We start from the raw sequence: 7,561 nt of genomic DNA, 5'->3' as shown, positions 1-7,561 counted from the left end.
AAGCTGCGAGGTCAAGTTGGTCAGAAAAACAACTTAAATGGAACTATTTACTGTCAGAAAATGCAGTTCCATCCAAATGGACATGCTCCTCAAAATCATCAGTCTCTCAGAAATTTAGTTTTGGAGGGGGAGGAGGGGTGGCTGGGGGGGGAGTCCTGACAATGTCAAAGCCTCCTGTGTTTACATCTTCAGAATGAAAAATGTTTCAAATTTTCATTTTGAATTGTTTTATTTTGTAATATAGTATTAAAAAAATTGAGGTTTCTATCTGGCAGAATTTTGAAATTCTCAGGTTTCGTTTCAATTTGAAATGTCAAATTTCAAAATCCCTTTGCAAAGTGGAATTTCCATCCTCTGCCCAGCTCTACTACTAGGAATATTTTATCATATTCTGTGGAAATGCTTTTGTGGTGTGAACATGCCTTTCCAGAGAACATACTTTAGTCAAATAAGTTATTGGGCTCAATACAGGGGGAACTGGGTGAAGTTTTGTGGCCTGTGTTATATAGCTGGTCAGACTAGATCTTAAATGGCACTGTTAGGCCTTAAAAATCTAAGAATATATTTTAGGAGCAGTGAATCAAGTACTTCAAATCAACTAATTTCTTCTGTTGAAAGCTCTGTTTTCCTGGAATAATACAAGACATTGGGACACTGGAAGGCTTAGACAAAATAGTTATAGTTAAAAGTTCTGTTATTGTCTATATCTGGGATACTGGCCTTGCTTAATAAAAAAATTCCTTTGAGTAAAGTTTCATATTCAACCAGAAGATGTCAGTGTTAACACAAATAAAGTAGTGCTGGAGTTTTTAAAAATAGAGCAGATGACACACTAAAGACGACCTATTTAGCTTTACCTTAGAGGCTAATACACTGGATGAAATCACATGTGAATATTAAATGACTTAGCAAGAAAAGATTTGCTGAAGAATTAAAATAGTTCAGTGTTTGTTGGGGAAAACACTGAAGGATTTCTGCATCTGTGTTTTACTCTACGGATAAGGTCAAAATGATTACGGTTGCATTTTTCAAATCAGCAATCAGTTCAGCATTAGAGCTCACATCTATTCAAATGACTATATGAAAATATTTAAGACAAGCCAAAAGACAGACAGGATCTGTAATGAGATGTGATGCTTGTCACCTCTAACTCACTGGCTCTGGTCTGGCCTAGCTTTTACGACTGAAAGTTGTTAGTGTTTGACAGCTGTTTGGTGGTCTTCCTGAGTTAGTGATCTATGTGCTATTCCTAGTGGATTGATGTCCCTGACACATAAACCAGCTCAACAACTGGCATTCTTATGGACAGTTTCAGCAGTCATGCTGAGGTATTAATGGAGAATGAACTGATCTCTTACCCCATAGAGCTGGTCTCCCAGGTCAGGGTACAGGCACGCTGAAGGGGCCATTTGGAAAACTTTCACAGACTGTACTCTATATTTCAGTGTGGTCAATCCAGCTAATTTCACAAGGGCAAGCAGATTGGTAGTGAACAGAACAAGTTAAGGAGCCAAGGCTTGTCCTATTCCTATTCAAGCCTATGGACATTTTCCCATTGACTTATATGGTGCAGGACCAAACCCCAGAAAGCTTTTCATACACAGCTCAATGAACACTTGTTGTTTGGAAAGAAAGCAAACCTCCAAGTGGACGTCATAGTGAAGTCTTTAGAAAGGAAGGCTTCAAAAGACTTTACGAGTTCTCTAGGACACAAAGTGTTAGGAATTCCTTGCTTGTATCTTTATTAATGATAAAGTTCCTGTAGGTTTGGAAGAGGCAGGAAGCACCGTATAGAGCAGGGGTGGCCAGATTTATTTATCCTCCCCCACAGACCCTTCTCCCCGCCGGGCAGAATCCTCTAGCCCCCCCTCACCACCCTCCTGCTGCAGGGCAGAAGCTCCGAGCTCCCCACCCCAGTCTGGTAGGTGGAGAATGGGAGGGGGCATAAGGGGCTCTGCGAGCCGCACTTGAGCTGTAAAAGAGCTTCATGTGGCTTGCGAGCCACAGTCTGACCACCCCTGGTATATAGTTTGTGTTCCTTGGTGCATTTGTTTAGGGCCAAATCCTGCCTTTAGGCATGTCCCTACAATTCACAGACAAGTCAGTGGAAATCATATATAGGCCTGAGGACAGAATTTGGCTTGTGTCTATATATCAGCACATCCACTTGCAGAAGTACTTACACGGCCTCCACCATTGGAGTAGTTGAGTGCATACATATGAGGTGTCCACATGCCAAGACACATGAAATATCCGTTGGATTAGCTTTGGGTTGCCACTTATATTTTTATATAAGCAAGTACTTCTATATAAAATATAGAAATTGTTCTTCAAAATTGTGGCATTCAATACTTCAGATATACTCAGCTAAAGGCCTACGAAAAACTCACTATTTTCAAGTCTACTTTTGATGGTTAGCACCTGATTGACTAGGTCTGTATCTTGTAAATATTGCCTGGGATCCCAGGTGCTTGTGGCCATTGTAACTGCCTCATTGATAGTGGGATCATGGAACTGTTCTCCTGACTAGGGAGAGGGGACTTGGGATGCACACTACTCCATTTGTGTGATGTTCTAGAAAAACAAAACTATCATTGTTTATTGGTGATGTCTAAGAGCGGAGATGAACCTGAACCAAAACCCCAAACCCAAACATCCTCAAACTTCAGGGAAGCTCACACAGGGACCTGACATTGGTAGCTGACTATTGTCTTTACAGTGGGCCAAACCATAAACCCTGCTGCAAACACACTCAAACATTCAACGTGTTCCAATCCAATCCAAACGTGGGCCCATCTCTGCTGAAATTGCTTAATCTGGTGATAAAAAACTTTTACTATCCTACCCAACTGAGTATTGTTAAGAGTGCAGAACAATAAAGGGTTTAATAGGCGTTTGTATTACAGTAGTGCTTAAATGAAGCCAGACTTTCAAAGAAAGATATGGAAAAATGGTGTCATTTTAACAATGTTGTGAGGGGATATTGAATTGTTCAGGAAGAAATTACTTACAGAATACACATCAGGCTCCTATGAAGCCCTTTGCACATAGTCACACAGTAGGGTCTAATTTCAAGCACTAAAATTTCCCCTAAAAATGAAGACATGTATAATACACTGTCATTTCCTCTACACATGTGCTTCTGCAACATGCTACATCCTGGCATGATGCATTTGCACATTAAGTCGTGTTCTGAGCAATGAAACAAGCTTCTGACTTACTCTTCTCAGATGAACTCCAGCCACAGGTTTAAACAGTTTGATGCCCGTCTGAAGAGATCAGATGATCCAGTGCACATAGCTCTCAGTCCTGTTTCCTTAAAATCCATGGCAAGACTCCCATTGACTTCAAAAGAGAAGGACCAGGCCCTAGATTCAGCAGAGATGTGCAAATGGAATAAATCAGACTCCTGTACATTTGGGTAGATTCCTTTACATTCAGTAAGGCTTCCTTTTAACTAGCTACTAGAGTTTATTAACTTTTTTTAAAATGGAAAAAAGTTCGAAATGGCCCTTAAAAAAAACCCACAAAAACAAAAACAAAAAAAAACCAACCCTGAAACATTTCATACACAAAAACCTGACTTTTGAAGGGGATTTGTGTGAGACTTTGTCAAAAAATTTACAGAAGTTTCTATCAAAAACTGTTACTGAAAACATGAAAGTAGTTATCAAATAGTTTACCAAAATCCCAGGTTTCAGTAAATGAAATATTTTGATTACCATTTCAATCATGGTTTGGCAAATCTTACATAAAACAAAACAAAACAAAAAAAATCAATTTCCTAAGTGGAAAATGGGTCCATTTCAAACCCTGCAAAATGAGAACAGTTTTGACATTTTTTTCCTCCATAAAAAGTTTGTGACTAGCTCTGCTAGTTATCCCTATTGTGAAAGGGAGTGAAAAGTAGTCTCACAAGCCAGCAGGAAATGGTCAGAAGACATAAGTTAGACTTGGGGCTGGCTGACCATAATATACACTACTGAAGAATGCAGTTTTAGGATTAACAATAGTACCAACCAACTGCAACAGAAGTTGATGGATTTTTGGATTCACTGCATGATGGGTTGGGTTAATTCAAAGCCATGATGAAATGGCCATTTGAGCAACAAAATAGAAAAATACAGTGGGCGAAATTCTACCTTCATCTTAAGCGGGCTTGCAAAAGTAAAAATGAAAGCAGATTTCCAAACACAGAATGTTAAAGGTAGTAATTTCAGAGTAAACACCCTTACAAGAACATTCTAGTTTATATTTGTTTATTGGGAAAAAAACCCTAACCCATTAAAACTAGGAAATTAGTTTAAAGTTACAAGAAACCCACACACTGGAAATGATGGGTATCTTAACTGTGAACTTCTAAACGACCTTAATGCTGCTCCTGCTGCAGTGCATGAGACAGCAATAATACCTAGCTCTTATACAGGACTTTTCATGAGCAGATCTCAAAGCACTTTACAAATGAAGTATCATTTTCCCCACTCTGCAGATGGTAAAACCAAGGCACAGAACAGCAGAATGACTTGCCCAAGGTCACCCAGCTGGCCAGTGACATACTCTGGGAACAGAGCCCAGATTTCCCGAGTCCCATGCTTTATCCACTAGGCCACATTGTCAGACCATCTTATCTAATGGAATCGGTTCATCTTATCATTAATCACACGCACCTTTACTTTCAGAGAATGAAATTCATCCCTGTGCAGAGGACTACACAAGATTTATGCATTATGAAGCCCTCAAAATAGTGCTTAATGGAATCATATAGGCCTTCTGATAGCACTGTGCACACAGATGACTTTCACTACAAGTACTGTACCTTTCAAAGCCTATTGAAATCTATGGAAATCTTTCCATTGACTGCAATGGGCTTTGGATCAGGCCTGTTACTGTTTCATTACTTTAGCACGCTAATTTGCATACACTGTACATCCAAATGTGTTGGTCACAGAAAAGGCATTTAGGAGGATTTTGAAATGTTACTCTGGTTTACTACATTGCAGACACTTGAGATAAACATAAGAAGGAAAACTGGATTATATTAAAAAAAGACCTACAGCAGTGACAAATTAATTTTCATTCTATCATTCTGACTCACGAGACAGTGTGACGATAACATTGCATAAAAATGTCCATTAAAGTAGTAGTAATTATTTCCATTGCTAATGGTTACTCTGGCTCAACAACATTTACAAGCTTTGTTGCACTGCCATAAAATAAACAACGCAAGGAAATAAACATGACTATTTTACCAGTATAATCAGACCCCTCTCTGTTTAGAAAATAAAATGGATTTTTTCCTAGCCTTACACTTGAGATGTCATGATGTCCAATGAAGAAAGATTTTCAAATCAACTTGCAAAAAATTCTTGTGGTAGTACATGAAAACTTATTATTATTCCAGCAGCACCTAATTGCAAACTGGAGTATGGGGTCACAGTGACACTCGTGTTTGGCTTAGCTACTCCTAGCAGCTGGGTGCCACCCTTCCATGGGCCCCAGGGTGCTAGATACTGTACAAATATAGAATAAAAGATTATCCTTTCCCCTTAATCCTTTATTTATAAAACAAATCTCACAGAAAACAGAAGGAAATTTTTTTTAATGGATCAGAACCTCATCTGGTGTAAATCAACATAACTCAATTGAAGTTAATTATAGTAACTGAGGATCTGCACCTATATTTTCCTATGATAGGCAGTATGTCTAGTGGTTAGAGTTGCAGATTGGTGATACAAGAGAATTGGGTGCTTAAGCATTTAATTTTTTTTTTTACAATCCAATACTTACTTAAAAGTGCACCAACACCTAAGGGCGCTGTATGTCCAGTGAAGGTTCTCCCTTGCCCCCAGAAGAACATAGTCTCCATCAGATTGCAGATGGATTTTTTTTGTGGTTTCAAGCCAGAGCATTTATAATAATTCAGTGAGTAAATTAAAGCAGGACATACCAGGACAGAGAGATTGTCCCTGACAAAGCAGATTTTTGATGAAGTTTTATAATGGTCATGATTAGCTGTTGGGATCCTGAAACCCATGATTATAGTAATTCAGCTGTACAGTAAAAGCCTTATGCTCTGCATGTAATTTATAATCTTGTTGGCAACCCTTAAACTAGATGATTAAAACACTATTTTAAAACACCTTCCAGAGCGATCAATAACTTAGGGCTTGTAACAGAGTCTACTCACCACAAAGCAGCTCCTCATGGCATCCCAACTGTCAGCTAGGCTGGAGCCCCCTGCTCATATTTACTCACGTGCTTTTTCTGTCAGGAACTGAGACCTCCACCCCTTCAAAGCTCACAGTTGTCCAAACTAAGAGTCTAAAGATGTCTTTAACAGAAAAGAAGTTCTTCTGTCCTCAACCTGCCTTTGTCTTAGCCAACAGCCCCCCCACTTGGCTTCATAACCCTTTCAATAGACTTGTAGACCCCTAATCCCACCTTCAACTCTGGGTTCTGCCCCACAGCTGTACCAAGCAGCTAGGCCTGCTCCTTCACTTTTGCTTTGTTTTTCCCAGGGCATTCCCTACCTCTCCTTCTATTCCCAGCCTTTGAGTCTTCCAGTAACTTCCATTGTTAGTCAGGGTCTCTCCTAGACCTCCCTGGCTAGAGAACTTTCTCACCTGCTGACTCCATCTTCTTCCCAGCTGGGCTTTATTACCACGTTAGCCTGGCTCTCTATGGGGAAGTGCCCGATTTCCCTCAGGTGGGATTCATTCCATAATCAGGTTGGCTGAACCCTGGGCTCTCCAGCCCACTCTGGTGCAGGGCTACATGGTGACATACATTACAACCTGTCCTCTATAAGGGGCAATGTGTAGCCATATTGCCCTAGGAGCAGAGCAGAGAATAAAATGTGACTCTGAGGGTCATAATTAAGGTCCCTCTGACTCCAGATGGAAAATAATGTGCTATTTGTCTATACCAGTAACAGGTTACGTCCCACTCCAAACCACCTTAGCTGTGCTGGCCAGTGCAGTGAGGGGGTGGGGGAATTTAAGAGCCAAGGCTCCAGCCATTTCCCTCGCATTCTCTGCTCTCCTTCATAGGGAGATGTACTGGCACCTCCTCAGGGGCTGCTTTTCCACTCAGTGAGCTCGTCTTCATAGCAAGGCTAACTCAAGTTATAACTCAAATGTGGTGGTGCTTTTCACTCATGTTGGCTGGCCTATCAGGGGGTCTGGGCTACAGTGCGAGTTAGTACAACTCCTCAATTGCTAATATGGCCACTCTGCAGTGTGGACGCAGGCTAGCTCCACTTGAATGCTACTAGTCCTCCAGTGCCTTTCCACTTCCCCCCATGTTCCCAGAAAGGATAGGCAAGGTCTCCCACAACTGAGAAAAAATTCATATAGTTGCTCAGCTCAGTGAAGTGCAGTGCAAAGAACCATGGGTTAGGCCTCAAGATATCTAAGTGTCAGACACTAAAAAGTGCAGCGTGGACACGGCAGCTTGAGTTCATTTCGCAGAGTACCTGCTCTCACTCGAGATAACCTCAGTTAACTCTACAGTGAAGACATGCCCTGTGCTGAGACGGTGTTACTATCCCACACAATGGCGT

At 40.8% G+C, this 7,561-nt stretch overlaps 1 long non-coding RNA gene across 1 annotated transcript; it reads right to left on the bottom strand.

Moving 5' to 3' along the window:
- Positions 1 to 2,871: 2,871 nt before the first annotated feature.
- On the bottom strand, positions 2,872 to 6,631 carry LOC137156554 (uncharacterized). The gene is made up of 3 exons (XR_010920814.1): positions 6,531 to 6,631; positions 6,188 to 6,331; positions 2,872 to 3,368 (listed from the first exon to the last, which is right to left on the bottom strand). It is a non-coding gene; the product is annotated as an uncharacterized lncRNA (long non-coding RNA).
- Positions 6,632 to 7,561: the final 930 nt, after the last annotated feature.

This window comes from Emydura macquarii, unplaced genomic scaffold (assembly GCF_026122565.2).
Source record: "Emydura macquarii macquarii isolate MOO-44397 ecotype Brisbane River unplaced genomic scaffold, CSIRO-AGI_Emac_v2 contig_1451, whole genome shotgun sequence".
NCBI classification, from domain to species: Eukaryota; Metazoa; Chordata; order Testudines; family Chelidae; genus Emydura; species Emydura macquarii.
Note: the sequence above shows the minus strand (reverse complement) of the source record. Positions and strands in the feature narration are given on the sequence as shown.